General features: G+C 38.8%; 1 protein-coding gene across 4 annotated transcripts in view; it reads right to left on the bottom strand.

Annotated features, from left to right (window-relative positions):
• B3galt1 (beta-1,3-galactosyltransferase 1) overlaps positions 1 to 17,817 on the bottom strand; it is a 577,829-nt gene that overhangs the window by 49,562 nt on the left and 510,450 nt on the right. The window lies entirely within an intron of this gene.

Below are 17,817 nucleotides of genomic sequence, written 5' to 3'. Positions count from 1 at the left end.
CAACTTCAGGTTTTTAAGGAAATCAGAAATAAATAATAATGGACTTTATGTGGAATTTCTTGAGTTGTACAAGTTAGGATTTAATTCATTAGATGAAACTACATACAGCCAACAGTAAAGCCAAAGGTTTAATGATGGGTCAGAGTCACCCATGCTTCAATAAAACTGTCTCTGCTCTTTCCAAGTGATGACAACCACATCCAGAGACGGGAAGCTTCTTGAGAAGGGTGGAGCTAAGGTGTTAGGTAGGACTATCACCCTTTTCACTTAGGATCTCCACTTTTACTTGGGCCCACTCTAAGACCGGCCAAAATAGACCAGACCTGTTCAAATAATTGGCTGAAAGCCAATAAAGAGCTGCCCTTCACTGCTCTGATTCTGGGTTTTTAAACTAGCAGTGTACAAAGTTTCTTGACGGAGGACTGGTGGTATTCCAGTCTCACCATTCATAGTTGCAAGGGTGCAGGGAAAGTTAGTGGCTACAGTGCATATTGTCCTACATCTGAAGTATAGCTCCAACCATAGGCATCTGTTTGGATGGATTTGAACCAGAGCAGCCAGCTCTGAGGAGTAGAAGCAATGTCTAGTGGGTCTCCTGAAGTCATATGTTGGTTCAAGTCAGTCAAATACAGGGTGATTTTCTTTCTTTTTTTTTTTTTTTTTGGTTTTTCGAGACAGGGTTTCTCTGTGTAGCTTTGTGCCTTTCACTTGGTAGCCCAGGCTGGCCTCGAACTCACAGAGATCCGCCTGCCTCTGCCTCCCGAGTGCTGGGATTAAAGGCGTTCGCCACCACCGCCCGGCCAGGGTGATTTTCTTTACATGACTCTGTGTGTGTGTGTGTGTGTGTGTGTGTGTGTGTGTGTGTGTGTGTGTGTGTGATGGATCTGTTTAGGTTGGGTTTGAAGATAATTTAACCTCTCGAGGACCTACATGCAAACCAAGGGAAACAACAGTGAGTTGAACAGAAGATAGAATATTGTTTGCACAAGGTAGGCATACATGCTCACTATATTGGTAATAACAAATGCTAAGTAGCATTTGTAGCAAGTGCTAACATTTACTTATACTTGAATGTCATTATTGTCATAACTGCTATCTATCACTGTCACCAAAGTCCTCTTAGGTTTTTACACTATTTGTCCTTTGAGAACTAAGTGCCTTATGCATGGTATTTAGAGGAGACAGTGATTGAACATGGGTCTGTTCAGCCTGCCATTGCTTACCCAACCTCTTTAGAGCTTTGTCAGTGTCCATCTCAAGGTACACTTCATGTCGTCAAGAGTAGCAGATTGAATTTGGTCAAACATCAAATACTTACTAAGTTAAATGGCAAGGCAGAGAAGTCCCACAGGAAGCATTTTAAGTCACTGTAATACTGGTAATGTCTTATCTTATGAAAAACTGTATTACTCTGTAATGGGATTATACCATGTAAAGAAGAACAAATGAAAGTGTGTAGATGATTTTTAAGCTATATAAATTTTAAATTTAAATGGAAAGTTCCATAGTTTTTAATAGATTATTTGCATGATGTTGGTAAAATAATTTCTATAGACTTTTAATAACTTTTAATAAAATGAGTATTGAAGGTTCAATTCAGGAAAATTACACCTGGAAGATTAAATGTTATTCCTTGCTTTTATAAGAGAAAATTTGTGTAAAAGAAAGAGCTAAATATAACATAAAACTGAATTCTGTGCAGTGCTAACATTGAACACTTTATATAAAACATTGAGTGATGAAAAGGAAGGCAGCAAAGGTTGGAGGAAATGATGTCAAAGATCGAAACCCTAAGTGGCTGTGCCAGCTACTCTCCAATTATTTTTAACATAATATTTACTAAGGAAAAATCACCTTACAACCAAAAAAAGAATGTGGAAAATGGGCAAGTTTAAAAATTTCAAGCCTTATTTAGGTATAATTTATATTTTGGATACTCATTCTGAAGTAGTTATGTGGGTTTTTTTGACATATTAAAAAAATTAAAGTTCACTAAACAAGGGGAAAGAAAGTGTGTGTGTGTGTGTGTGTGTGTGTGTTTCCTTTTAATCAGAATAATTAATTTCCACCAATATCAGGAAATTAGAAACCTGAAAATACATAGGTGAATTTTTTTTTTTTTTTTTTTTTTTTGCTTTTGGTTAAACTTAGTATTATCCTAAAAGGTAATGACATCTAATTCATAGAACTAAATTAGAACACAGAGACATGCTTTACAAGACAAGATGAAAAGTACAAACCACTCTTCAGTTTGACTTTTCCCATGCAATTTCAGTAACTAAGCTGGAGGCACTGCAGCTTTCTAGAATGTAAAGCACAACTCCATTCAGATGTTAGTTCTAGAATACAAAACAGTATTTCAAAGTCAAGTAGAAATTAATTTGTTCATTGTCTATTCTTTTGGGTAATTGCCATTATTGCTATTTCTCTCTGGGCAAATCACTGAAAACTGACTACATCAAGCACTGTGTTTTTTATAGGGAAATGGTTTAGACTCAACATTTGTCACCCGGATTTTAATTCAGTTTGCACTTCTCCCAGACTTAAGAGTGATAGTTCTTCTAGTGCATTACTCTATTACATTTCATGAGCATTGTCCCTTTTTTTTTTTTTTTGGTTCCCTTTGGCAAGAAGAAATTTTGCCGGTGCCAATTATGGGTGAGAAATTTACTTGTTCTGTGAGAATATTTACAAGTGTGAGCTAAGTGAGAATCTTAGTGACATATCAGGGTAAAGAAGATAGTAATAATTTGGACATCAGGGTTAGCCTCCCCAGTCTTTCTCCCTCCCTTGGTGATAACAAGGACGTTGCCTGTGGATCTCTAATTTCAGCTTCTGGTTACACCGAACCAATGTTTGTGGGATAAAGGAAGTGCATGGAGAAAACAGAATGTACTGCTCAGTTGCTTATTTACTAGCTGATCAAGGTTGTTTCTATGACTCAGTGGGAAACGAGGTGGAGAAAACAGCTGATCACATTAGTTAGTGGATTTAGGTGAGGGAACAGAGGGCTTCCCAGCTCTAAATCATCAATAATGAACTTCACTTTCTCTTTGACATAGTGGGTATCTCTGAGAAACAGACCCGAGATGCCAAGATTTCTGAGCAGGAAGTGCATTAGAGCCTGTTTGTGGGAACAGCCCCTGCTGCGGAGGTGAGTCTAGAGTCGCCACCCCAGCAGGTCTGGGCTGTACCTGCAGAGACTAGTGTGTGCTCCAGCCTGCTTGCATAGGCTTCACAGGGCAGCACGATGCCCATCTCTTCACAGCATCAGGTTTAGATGCTTCTGTGCTAGTGGGGATGGGTCATTTGTAACACGGTCATAGGTAAACACTAGGAATCAGGTTCTCTCTCTAGCCCTCAATCCCTGGAAAGCTGGTTGACCAGTAAATACTAAATTAGAGAGAATGTTTCTTCAGCTCTTCATGCCTAGATCCCTGTGATCAGTTCTTAGTTTTATATGGGTGACAGAGAAGGAATTGTATATTATATTAAGAAGTCTTCAGTTATGTACAAGTTACTAGTCTAATATTAGTATTTTTAGCCTTACTGTGCTACCAGAGATATTTATGTCTGCTTTTCTGAAAGAGGCAAGCTTACTTGGAACTTATATGGGCACCACATGTTAGAATGACCTCCAAAGTCTCTGTGATGTATCAAAGTTTAAGTACTGGTGATGACTATGGCATATCCTGAAAAAAAATGTAATTATAAAGAAATCTGAAATGATTTAGTGTGGTGATATTTTGTTTGTGCTTTAACAAATAAATCTTGCCTGAAGATCAGAGTTTGGAGCTAACCACTATAGGCCAGGCAGTGGTGGCACACACCTTTAATCCCAGCACTTGAGAGGAGGAAACAGGAAGTGATGTGGCTGGGTGGAGAGAAGTGGCTATATCATTTGTTGTCTAGTCTTTGTGTAATGGGAAAGTACAAGGCTTGTCTAATTAGACCAATTAGAACTTGAGCTACAATTTAGTTATACGATAGTACCACTCTCTACTAATAACTCTGTCTACTTATCCCAGTGAAGTAGAAGGACACTAATTATAACATTCTTTGTTTAATAACATCACAAATATTTTTGGAGCAGGGTTAGGCCACATATCATAAAGTGGGAGAAGATGTTACAGTTACTGTCCAAGACACAGAAGATCTGGGGTGAAATGATTCCAGGTATTTTCAAAGTTAATGTTTAAGAAGACAAACTAAATTCGTTGCTATCCACAGGTACCAACACATTTAAGAAGCTCAGAAAGCTGGTGAGAGAGAATTCACTTATAACTCAGACAGCAGTAACTTTTGAGGGCACAGTTCTAAATAAATCTGCACATCTACAATGTTCTTTACTCAAAACCACCTTTCAAAGGTGTGCATCCTTCTATCTCATAGGAGAGGGCATGTGCAATGCAAAGGGAGACACAAGATTTAATAGACAGATAGACAGACCATACAGAAATTCCTCTCAGCTTTGCTCCTCATGTATGTCCAAGTATAAATGCACATGTGTGCTTGTGTGCATGTAGAGGCCAGAGGTTGATTTTTGGATCTCTTCCTCAGTCATTTCTCCATCTTATTATCTGAGTGGGGGGTCTCTTACCGAGCCTGGAGGTCATTAATTTTCCTGGACTCGCTGGCTAGCAAGCCCCATGGATCTTCCTGCCTCAGTCTCCCCAGCATGAGGAACCCAAGCATATGCTGTCCCACCTGGCTTTTTATACAGGATCTAGAGATCCAAATAAGGTCCTTGTGTTTGTGTGGTGAGCACTTCACCGACGGAACCACATCCTCCTCAGCCCAAGCAGTGGTAATTTTAGCACACAAGACTAGAATTAGAAAGAACCAATTTAGAATTGGGTACGTCTATTCTATTACCCACTACATTTCCGTAGCAAGCATCAATGAGAAGAGGAACACATACTTCCAACAAATGCTCTTTCACTGCATAATATTACTCCATCTTGCAAATCACAACTTAACCCATGTCTCAAACCTAGGGTTCAGGCTCAGTCTAGTCCAATGTTGTCATCTCACTTGAACTGATGACATATGATTTGGCCACATTTTGACCCTAGAATCAGCTCGATTCCTGTATTAGTTACATGTTTTGTGACTGCAGCAAATAGCTGACAGAAACATCTTAAAGAAAGACAGGTTTATTTTGACTTCAGTTTCAGAGTATACAGTCCATCATGGCAGAGCAGGCATGATGACAGAGATAGGAGATGGCTGGTCACATTGAAGGCGTGGTCAGGAAGCAGAGACGATGAATGTTGGAACTTAGCGAGCTTTCTCCTTTTTATTAAGTCAAGGACCCAAGTGCAAGGAACAGTGGTGCTACCACCATTCATAGCGAGATTCCCTACCTCAATTAACCTAACTTAGATACATGCCCAGAAGTTTGTCTCTCTCAGATCCTATTCCCTTGACAATCAATATTAACCAGCACAATTCCTTTCTGTATTACTCATTATTTCGTAGAACAATATTGTGCTGTGTTTTATATATTGTTGTATTATTCTCAAAGCTGTGAATATAGAAGAACTTGTACCCATTTTTGCATATGTGGAATGCATGAAAGGGTATGTCTGTTTGTATGTTTGTAGGCACACATGTGTATCGGTATACTAGTTCTTGTGTGTGCATTCATGTGGTGGCAGGAGATGGATGCTGAGCATGCTCACAGATCATTTTCTACTTTATGTAATGAGGTAGAATCTCTCACCAAATCCGGAGCTTGCCATTTTGGCTAGTCTTGATAGCCAGATTACTCTGGGGATTCTCATTTCTGCCTCCTATAGACTGAGATGAAAGGCAGGTCACCACGCCCACATATGTTTTACATGTATTCTCAACTCTGGTCCTCATGGTTGCACAGTAAGCATTTTACCTACTAAGCCATCTTCACATTCCTTGTATCCCTTCAAGACAGGTGTAATTGAGGTGACAGGGACTCATGGAACCATCAAAGCATGTATATAACCCCTAATTGTGTGTGTGTGTGTGTGTGTGTGTGTGTGTGTGTGTGTAAGTGTATAATTAAATACATTTGTATGATGAATAATGACGAATAATGTAGTGAGGATATTGGTGATTAAGAGCAAAACTTCACTGACTGTTAAATATAAAAACAGCTGAAGCTTCTGCTCATCTAAGAGGGACTCTTGAGTGATGTAGCACGGGCTTCTAAGAATGATCTGGTATCTGGTCTTGTCTTTAGGTTTTAAATGGAGCTACTCTTCCAGTAATTCAACAACTGTTTTCCCATTTCATTTTATGGGTAATTTACATGCTAGATCCTGGAGATTTAAAAGGAAGAAGAAAATCCAACCTGTTTTTAAGGTCTTACTATTCAAGTATATATTATGACATGAATTTTTATCAAAAATTCTTGGCACTTTTGGGAAATACAAAAGTTTTAATGACTTAGAAAATATAAGCCTTGATAAATGAGTCATTTACAAATAATTCTGTAAACTTGAGCAAACACTAAAGAATGAGATAAATCCTGATATATGCTTGATTGTCAGACTTTTAATTTATGGGACCTTCCTGTCTTGATGGTAGAAGCTAGTTCTTAAAATTGCAGACATTCTAGGGGTTTTGCAAGGCATTCTTATTGCACACATACAATTGAACAAATGCAATACACATCAGAAAAGAAACACTTTCAAAAGAGAACATTTACAAGCTTATCATGTCCCTTACAATTATGCTACTTGAATGCAGTTTCATACCTACTTCATGTTTCATGCATTTATTATTTTTTTATTTTCCATGTTGTGCATTCTAGAATCCTATTTGCTAAGGATCTTATCAGCCACTCATACCTTTCCCTATCAACAGATATATATCACCTTATTATGCTTTTTTGCCTTGAAAGTCTCTGATGTCTGCGCAACGATTCTGGTTTGGATCAGGGTATGTGTGCCAAGTCCTCACACCTTGCTCACTTTGTTCTTGTGTTCTTATTTTTGCCTGATTTCTTATCACGAGGAAGCCATACATTTTAACTGAACAGATATGAGGTAAATAAACTATTTTTCTGCCAAGATAACTATCAACGACCTTGGGGAATATGTGAAGAGTTTTCTGGGACTCTATTAAAAATTATCTGATAAACTGTCTTTGAGTCCATGTGTTTTGTTGTGTGGAGGCATTAAGTGTGAGCTAGGAGGCTTTGTCGATGCAGCTAGATCTTAAACTCCAGGCAATAAACAACAATGGGCTTTGTAGTACACAGATGACTAGAGTGATCAGTGCTAGATTCAATGGTTATACTGAGTTACTCACTTCTACCTGTATACATTCAACTAAGCACAATAGTAACCCCGAGGAAGTGATTAAAATTTTCTTGGTCTGACTTCCAAAGACCAGGAAGCTGACTGACTCTTCTCTTTCCTTGGGGGAATAAATGAAGAAAATTTGAGGAGTTATATATCAGGGCATATGCGTACATATTTCATGTAATAATTCATGGAAAAACATATTAATGGAACATAAGAGGCCTGTGAATTCTACCTCCACTTGAGAAACAACCCTTTCATGGGGCCTTGGGCCCTTTTCCATCCTGCTCACCATTCAGTTGAGCTGTGACACACATTGTAAGGCAAGAGCATGAATGGGACAGTAAAGTGTACCCTATAAACAGAAACGTGTTCCTTGGGAGAGGTTTGGGTAAATGGAACGAGTGTTCTTTCATTTCTCAGGCTTTTGCTCAGGAAGTTAATGAAACCAAGCATGCAGAGCAAAACCATCTGCTGAAGGGCAGAGAGATGTCTAAGCGGCTGTATAGCCCTGGCTTGGAAGAGGATCTACCAGAAAACATGGGCACAAATGCCACTTCCTCTCTTCCATACAGGAAAGCTACAGATACCTTAACATCCAGAATCCCAAACAATACAGCTAAGCATATTGTGAAAGCTGAAGGATGAGAGAAAATACCACATAGGCCCACTTTATGCCACTACCACAGCAATGGTTTTTATTTTTGTAAAGCAATTATCAACTTATGTATAAGTGATTACACCATTTGAGGCGTTAGATCCTTGGAAAATCTGATGCTGCAATCAAAACATAATCGAGCTATTTTGGAATAGGAAATCTATCTGCTCTCCAAAATACATAAATATCTGAAAATCAAACAATGACCCATTTAGAATTATATTGCTGATGGTTTTATAGAGTTACTTTAAGTGGATTTCTGTGCTCAATGGAAAGTTTCTAAAGTTGTTTACTGGTATGTCCCAGGCATGGTGTATGTGAGTGGTAATGGCTGTGGCAGAGGTTGGGGGGAGGGTGCACAGGAATGCATGGTGTGATTTTCCCACAATCCATCTTCACACCAATCATTATTTGTAGCTTCAATTATATCTCATACATGTAGGCACTATTAACTTTTAAAATATGTATATATACCCGTATGGTTAAAAAAAAAAACTCATTTAAACTACTGTCAGCTTCGTTGGAGGGTTTTGTTATGATTATTTTTCAATCTGAAGAGCATAAAAACATTTCAATAACATATTGACAACAGCATTTTAAATATTAAGGAGTCATCTTTCCAGAATTAGATGTGGTCCCCAGACCTTTCTAGATTTCCTGATGAAGCAGTTATAATGTCACAGGGATATATAATAGAATGTAGATATAATAAATATGATGAGATTTTCAATTATGATTGCATCCATTATATAAATAGTTAAAACACTTGGTTATATTACATTAAATATTTAGATGTGATCCCAAACTAAAACACTTAGGAAGTAATTAACAGACTTGACCTCTGGAGAGGGGAAGGGATGGTATGATAGCCAGTGCAAAGTGCTTACTTTTTATTCCCCTATGCTCTGTGCTGTTTGTACTGTTTAAAACAATGTGTATTCAAATATTAATTTTATAATTAAAAATAATGAAAAGGAAATGATCAAATAAAGTGAGATCCACCACCTCACTGGGATATGTGAGGACCTACCTCCAGTGCCTCTCTCTCTTTTGCTTTATTTTACATTAGACTTAGAGTCCAAAGCTGAGAACTACCTTTGTACCTTATCATCTCAGAAACTGCCTGCAGTCGGATTCACTAGGTTCTAAATCCATGTGCTGGGCATTGGCTGGCCTATACACTTTTCATGAAGCCTGGCTCACAGGAGGATTGTAGTACAAGATATCATACTACTATCCCCACGTGCATGAGGACCACAAGACCATGGTCTTACCCTACTGTATCTGTGATATATCTATCTATGGACAAAGAGAATGAATCATTCTTTCATCTTGCTATTCAACTTGTGCTGGGACACTAAAGAAATAGCTATGGTACCCTCCCCTGCCTGGTACCAAGAGATTATAGTTGGTTTTTCAAGGGAGCTTATTCCTCCCACCCCACCCCTGTGGAAGTGGTGATTGATGCTAGGAATACACAGGAATCACATGATTTTAAATACATTTTGACCCAAGAAACTCTTGCAATTTACATGCAACCCTTGCTGATGTGGTAAGTGAACCTAAACAAAATACTTTTTTTGCCCCCTGGAATGTCCCCATGCTAAGTCATCCTGGATTCTGTGCTGTCTTGTGGCATGACATTGAAGCTGCTCACTGTAGCAAATAAGAACATTTATATCCTTTGAGGAAGTGTAATAGAAAGTGGATTTCTATTAGGTGTTTCCTAAGGAACTTAGCCAAGTTTTAATAATGTGTATGTGAAGTAGTGAATAAAAACATCACAAATATAAGACACATGTTTCTCATTTTCTAGACTTTTTAATTTTAAGTGTAGTCAGTGGAAATTCAATTATTTTGATTAAATAAAATTAAGGCTCATGTTTTCTCTTCTATCTCCTGTGTCTACAGTGATTTTTCTTATTCATTGTAAGGCAAGACAAAAACAATGGAGTGGATTTTCTATTTGACAGATTATTTGATTTAGGGCCAATAGAGTCAGCTTACTTTGTTTTTATCCACTGTCCTGAAGGACCTATATTTTCAGAGCCTCAGGATCTGGTCTTTGAAATGGAGTGTCAAATCTCTGTGTATGACTAGCCAACAGACTTCTTGAAATTGAGCCTAAGGCAGGTTTTGTTGAGGAGCCAATGCATTAGCTCTCAATTTATATGTGTGATTGGTTGTTCACTGTTTCCTCATGAATTTGTCTCACGTAAATAACTCTCAGTAGGAGTATTTAGCCAGTGACTCCTTTCAGGAGTCCTTTTGTATTTGGTATCTAAGTACAGGTCCAGAAAGTGTCTCTATTCTATAGATGCTTTCTCTTGACTCTGCCTTTCAATACTTCATGCTGTTTGGATCTCTAGGCTGCAACATGCAATATGAACATTTGAGCTCTTCATGAGGTCTAGAGACAAAGCAATGTCACAGTTCATGCAGACAACTACGAATCCTACAAAGTCTGTCTATGGATCCTCAATGGGAGTCCCTCTCCTGAAGATGAAAAGACAGGGTTCAGGAGTGTCCCATCAAGCCCCTGCCAAGGGAATTTTTAACACCAAGGAATAATTCTACATTTTCAAAGTCTGTGGTTTGGTAGGGCAGCTAATGACTTTCTTTGTGTGTAGCTAGTATTTTCCTTTCAGGCTAAGACTATATTTGCACTTCTTCATATTTTGTTTTGATTTTGCTTACTTGTGGAGGAGGACTTGTGAAGATTGTGAACAGAATGGGATAATAATGCATTGTGAGGGAGGGGGTTTTGATGGCATTTCCCTAAAACATCTGCTTTAATGGTAAGAAAACACTCCATAGGCTATTTTATCATGGGGATAAACAATCTCGAGGTTCCAGACTTTAGGAAGCATCACATAATGGTGCTGAGTGCTGATCTCCTGGGAAATGCTTCAGTGACCATGAGTTTCTTCTGGGACTTCCTGTCATGACAACTTTGTATCTTTAACACCAAAGGATGGGTAATCGTGAAACCAGCATCCATGGTGTTGATAAGAAAATGCTCACTTTCTCTCATCCTGAACCTCTAATATTTGTTCAAAAATGTGTACTGGGAGGAGGTTTGAGTTAGGCACTATTTTAGGAGTTGCAACACACAGTGGTCAAAGCAAGTAAAATTCTTGCTTTTTTGAGAGAGAGAGAGAGAGAGTGAGAGAGAGAGAGAGAGAGAGAGAGAGAGTGTGTGTGTGTGTGTGTGTGTGTGTGTGTGTCTGTGTGTGTATAAATATTGCATGAATAGAACTTTTGGCAAAGTCAGAATTTTGGCTAAAACTAAGAACTTCTCTCTGTGTTGGTCTTGAACATATATTTCAGATTTCATAAAGTAATTAGGTTGCCCTTTAACATTTGCTTTAAACTTTCTACCTCAATTTTTAATGAGATTACAGTCTCTTCACAGCTTGATAAGTACAGGCACCAGAAAGAAATGAAATCATGACCTGCCAGTTAGGGCGTTCCAGAAAGGGTGACTTCAAAACTCAAAATCAAATCTAATAATAAGACTTGAAACCATTTCTAAACCCTGTTTACATTTGTAAAAAAAATCATTCTTAGTAAAAGTTAATGAAGAAAAAAATCTCAATGTTAATTTTGCTGTTAATCTTGGCCTCAAAAATGATTGCTTGTGTTTTGGAGTTGACGTTTCATCAACAGGCAGACAAATGCTTGGATGTAGGCATCCTTTAATTTGATAATGTATTGCTCATAGATGAAATGAATTAAATAAAAAGGTTGTAACAAGTGCCATATTAAGGAAATGGTATCTATAGCAACATAAGACGAAAGTGCATTTCTTGAAATCTCCAAGCTCCCTGAAATATTTTAACAAAGAGAAGCCTCTGAGTAAGTGAAAGATTTTTTTGGCATTTCCATAGATGTATTGACCTCCTTCCTATATGGTTTATGTCGTGACCAATTTTCATTGTTAACTTGATGGGATTTGGATGAGCCTCTAGGTGAGTCTGTGTGGGCTTTCAAAGTGGGTTAAGACAAATTTGGGAAGACTCACCCTGCATTTGGGGAGCACTCTCCCATGGGCTGGTGTTCCAGACAGAATACAAAGGAGGAAGTGAGGTATCAGCATTCTCTGATTCTAATTAGGGATGTTTGTACCATCCACCTTAACCTCCTGTTGCCATACCTTCCTGCCCTGATGGGCTGTGCTCTCAAACTGTGAGCCAGAATGGACTTTTCTTTCTTCAGTGACCTTCTTCCGTTATTCTGTCACAGCAAGCAGAAAACTAACAAACACAGGAAGAATACTGTTCTATATACCAGGAGTGACCCAATCATGGCACATACTCACAAGTGGTGAATCAGCTGTATCAATGGTCTCAGCAGAACCCAGGCTATAAGGATCATATATTCAAGATGACATCCAAAATTGTAAAACTACTCTCCATTTGTTTCATGGCCTCTGCAAAACGTTTCTACAATTTCCCTCATCAGCCTACCTCATTGGGGGAAAAAAACCTTTCATTTTTACTAATTGCTTTTTAATGTCTAGTATGATCTATTATGTTCATTCTTGGTTTTCTCTGTTTTCAGGGAAACAATAATAAAATATTCAATCGTAATTCTCTATAAAATCCTTCATAAGCTTTAAATTCAGAAAATCCTTATGCCACAATAAGACCATTTTTGGTTGTTAACTTCACACACACATACCCCATCTCTTTCCACCAAGACTTTAGGAGCATAAAACATAATCACAAGGCAAATAATAGAAGGGAAAGCAGACACAAGATATGAAAGAATCAGATATATCATCTGTAAGAATTATTATTTTCACTGGTTTCTGATAGCCTTTCCAAGATTTGAGGTGAGCTCCCTGGCAGGCAGTGCAAAGAAAACAAATATAAGTTACTTATATACCAATTTTTAAAATCTGAAAGAAAAAAAAGAAAGCATGCTGTTTTCTATAGATAACTTCTTCTCACTTAAATTCCAGAACTATTTTTCACAGAGGGTGAGATAAATTATATCATGAGTACATCCAACATGCTGAAGCATATTCCAATCAGTTAATGAATCAACTCCATAAAAGCCAATGACTGATATTAAAACACAATTTAATGTAGGCAGTTTAACGGGAATCAGATCCTTATAATATGAATTCATGGCACAAAATGTAATTAACCAAACATGATTACCTTCTGTATTCTCTCAAACTACTCTCGTGTAAGCATTAGAAGTTTCTGTATACCTGACAATTTTAGTTTGTCAGGAGAAAATCTCAGAGAAATTTTTTTCTTTTCTTTCTTTTTTTTTTTTTTTCAGTTCTCCTGATTGGCTTTCTGTGTGTTGGGATTTAAAGCAACCTAGAGGGCTAGCTGCTCACTGGAAAGGTAGACTGCAGACCAACATGGGCCCTCCTGGTGACAGGTAAGAGCCACTGTTCTGAGAATAGGGCTCAGCCCAGCTTTCAAGGCTTTCCTTAGAGACAAGCATGGGGTCGAGTAGGACTGAGCAAGGGGACTGAAGAGCACCACAGAACAGAAGAACATGGCTGGGTGGGGGGGATTTTCTTTAAACTTAGATAGAAACTGACCAATTATTGTAGTGAATTCAAGCAAATAAAAGTGCAATTCTGGTAAAGGTGTGGAAAACTGGGGGAAAGGTGCAAGCAGGTGTAAAAGACAGACTTTCAGAACCACTATTTTCCTAACTAGAATTTTCAAAAGGGAACAACTGGTCCTAAAATAGCTTCCCTTAGGTTTCTGTTATAGGGTGAAGAAAAATCAGGTTGTTTCTTATTTTCCTTATAATTTCATCTCTCTTTTAATTCAGCTTTTTAAATCTTCTGTCTTCTTGGAACTATCTGTATAGTTATTTGCTAATACAATTTTATTGTAAATACTCACAACGCCAGGCAAAGCTGAGTTTGACAATGGAGACCTGCCTGCCATAGCTTACTATGCTCTGGGGGGGTGCCACTGATGTAGTGGGTAGCCATTCCAGCTTCGATGTGGAAGTTCCAACCTCCAATGAGGCTTCAGTAACTGTCACACCTATAAGGCGGGACCAAGAGAGGACCCTGAAGACCTGAGATCCGGATGCGATGGCTCTCTTGGTTCCTGGACCCTGGATGCTGGAGGTAGACCAAGCAGAGTTCTCCAGAGAACACTGCTGGACTGTGCTACACCTTTCCCAGACCCTGTTACCTATCCCTTCACTCGTGAGTTACCTCACAAAATAAACCTCCCTTTTAACTATGTGGAGTGGCCTTAATAATTTCATCAAAACACTGAGTCACCCATTTTATTTATTCTTGTTAGGATTCCATTGTTTGCAACCAGCAAGCAAGCAAGTACTCAAGGCTCTGAAATTTATTTTGCATCAATCCATTTATAATTTTAAAGGTGAAAAAAAAGAGAACCATTTGCTTTTATCTTGATATTGGTTTTTGGAGCTTGTATGATTATTTATCTTCTAACTTCCTTGGAGGCAGGGAGTTTAAAGCAAGGTAGGAAGTCGGTGAGTCTTTGATGAGTTTGATTTTGTGGAATGGGGTGACCAGGATGAAGGTCAATAGTTTATCACATTGGTGCATTCCAACTTAAACTTTTACAGAGGGAAATAAAAAGAATTTGTTCAACAAATAACATGTTAGAAAATCAGTGACAATGAACTTGACCTTTTGAAACATCAAAGGGGCTTTACTTTGTGGGTATGTTTCAAAGACAAAGAAAATAAGGGGCACAACAAAGCTTCTTGACCTTCTTGTCTGTTGGGTCATCCAGAGAAGGGTCAACAGTTTAAGATATCAGTTAAACTGTGTTGTGGTATTGTATTCCCCCAAATATTGTGCATGCTAATAAACTTATCTGGGGTCAGAGACAGAGCAGCCACAATATTAAACATAAAGGATAGGCAGTGGTAGTACACGCCTTTAATCCTAGCATTCCAGAGGTAGAAATCCCTCTGGATCTCCGTGAGTTCAAGGGCACATTGGAAATAGCCAGGCACGGTGACATACACCTTTAATCCCAGAAAGCGAGCCTTTAATCCCAGGGAGTGGTGGTAGAAGGCAGAAAGGTATATAAGGTGTGAGGACCAGAAACTAGAACCTTTTAGCTGGTTAAGCTTTAGGCTTTTGACGTTGGCCAGGTGAGGTTAGCTGTGGTTTGTCCTGTCTCTCTGATCTACCAGCATTGACCCCAATAAATGGCCTCAGGTTGGATTTAATTAATAAGACCTTTTAAGATTCCTGCTACACTGTGTGGCCACTAAATAAGGGAAGTTTTCTACACATAATTTGTTTATTAAATGATCTGCTTAAAATAATGTGAAGTTAAGCAACACAGCAGATATTTCTATTGTAATTTTTTTATACAGCTATAAATCACCAGAAGTAACTCTAATCTACTTCACAACTAAAGCAACATGTTCTAGGTGGTGTGTTTCTTTATTAAAAACATGACATTTGTCAGGCTCACCGTGAGGATTTAGTTTATCTAGTAATAATAAAACTGAAAAAGTAATTGAATCAGACTAATGTTAAACACAGGAGAACATGTTTGTGTTTCAAGGAACACCAAGAATGTTTGGAGTAGAGGTAGTTCTCTAGGATATGACAAGGGCTTAGAGCACTAAGGTCTCCTTGTTGGGCACAGGGCTTTCGGTGTCAGTGAGGGCACAAAACACCAGCTGAGATTCCTCTTTACTAAAAAAGGCAGGGGAGAAACTTCCAAACTCCTTTTTCAAAAGTCCCATTTAAGGACATGGGCTAGTTTTGAAGTAAAAGCAAAGGTTAGGGTCTGATATCTTCACGTTTCCCTTGTGAGTACATTGCAGAGAAATGGAGTCTATAGCTACAGAAATCTTGATGCTTGAAATCACAGAAATGAGTGTCTATGATCCAGGTATCTACTAAGTGTGTGGGGTTAGATGTGTCAGTCCAACATCAGTTTGAAGCCTAAATTCTTACTGCTATAAATAAAAATTATGTAAGCTACCAGCTTGATCCGCACAGTTTCTAAAACATGGGTTATTTGGTTGTTTATATTTCAGAAACTTTTTTTGAATGTTGAAATTTCTTTTAATTGAAAATAGTTTCTTGTTTCATACACTATATTCTGACTTCGGTTTTCCTCCCCCCTGCTCCTCCCAATTCCTTTCCATCTCTCCTCCCATCCGGACCCACACCCTTTCCATCTCTCCTTAGAAAACAAACAGGCTACTGACAAAAAAAAAAATGGTAAAATAAAACAAGACAAAACCAAGCAAACCAGAATAGGACAAAGCAACCCAACAAGAAAAAGAGCCAAAGAAAAACACAAGACACACATACAGACTCAGAGACACACACATTTGCACACACAGGAATCCCATAAAAAGTCAAAACCAGAAGCCATAATATATACATAGGGGACATGTAAGGTTAAAAAAAATACCCTGACAACATTATGAGACAAAGAACCTCTAAGGATGCCACTGAGTTCATTTTGTGTTGGCCATCTACTGCTGGACACGGGGCCCTATCCTTGAGAGTGGGTTGTGTCCCCACTGAGACTCTCTTGAAGAAAATCTTTATTTTTTTTTTCATTTCAAGTGCTTATCAATTAGAAATAGCTTCTGTGTTAGGGAATGGGGTATGTGTCCCAATACCTTCATCTCCAAGACTCCATCTGGCCCAGACCTACACAGGCCCCTGTGCACGCTGCTGCTTCAGCCTCTGTGACTTCCTATGTGCATCAGCCCTGTTGTGTCTAGAAGGCCTAGATCCACGGGCATCCCCTAACCTTTCTGGGTCTTACACTCTTTCCACCTCCGCTTCCACAGTTCCCTAGGCCAGGGGTCGGGAGTTGATGGAGACATCTCTTTTTTGGCTAAGTGTTCTGTAGTCTCTCACTCTCTGTGTATTTTCCATCTTGGTTTTACAGTTTTTCTTTGGGCCCACTTGCCTTACCAAGAATTGTTCAGTTCTTCTTTTCCCTGCAGCAACTCAGGCTATTTCCTATGCAGCCTCATTCATCTGGGCCCTTCTTTAGTGGAAGACTTTTCCCATCTCTATCCTTACCAGGAGCTAGGAAAGGTAGACCCTGGCTCTGACCTGCAGGCCCTCTTTTTCTCTGTAGATGGCAGGGCTGAGCAGGACATTGGATTCTGTCCTAGCACTCAGACTTGTATGCATGAACAGATGCTAAAGGCATTTGGGTGCAGCTCCTTTTCATTTTTTTTAAAACTGCCGTAGGTTGGGGTGGAATCCTTGGGGCTATGTACAGTGTACCATGTCTGTGAGCAGTGTAGATGGTGGAAAGATAAAAGGCATGAGTGGAAAAACTCTGGCAGGGACTCTGGCAGGTGTGGCTGAATGGACCAGTCCTGAACTTACAAGTGCTATGCCTTCCAGAAGTGATAAGGTCTCTACTGGTTTACGATGTCTTAATTGAATTTCTTGTTATTTGATGCTGTAAATAACTAAGGTGATTAATATTTTACCTAGTCTAGAGCATGGCACTACCTTTCTCACAGCAAGTCCCATAATAAAGGTCATCTACTAGGCTTTCCATGGTGTCCTTCTCTCAATTCCAGCAATTTATCTCCTAATTGCTGCCCCCTCACCTTGGTTTTGTTCTTAAAGGCCTTTCGGATGGGTTCCTAGGATGATTTCTTACTGTCCTCCCAACCCCGCATCTCTATCCATCTAGCAGACTCATTTTTTTCCCCCAGTAAAGGACCAATGTCCTGTCATTCTTTCTCTCAAATTCCTTAACATATGTGTACTGTCGGGAAATGTGAACAAAGTTCAAACATCTTCCTGGTATAAAAGGTGCTGTATGATCTGCATCTTGTCAAGTTCCCTATCATAAAATTTCCTTTTAGACACTCTTTAACTGGCTCCTACTCACCTTT

Source organism: Peromyscus leucopus, chromosome 4, assembly GCF_004664715.2.
Source record: "Peromyscus leucopus breed LL Stock chromosome 4, UCI_PerLeu_2.1, whole genome shotgun sequence".
Classification (NCBI taxonomy): Eukaryota; Metazoa; Chordata; class Mammalia; order Rodentia; family Cricetidae; genus Peromyscus; species Peromyscus leucopus.
Note: the sequence above shows the minus strand (reverse complement) of the source record. Positions and strands in the feature narration are given on the sequence as shown.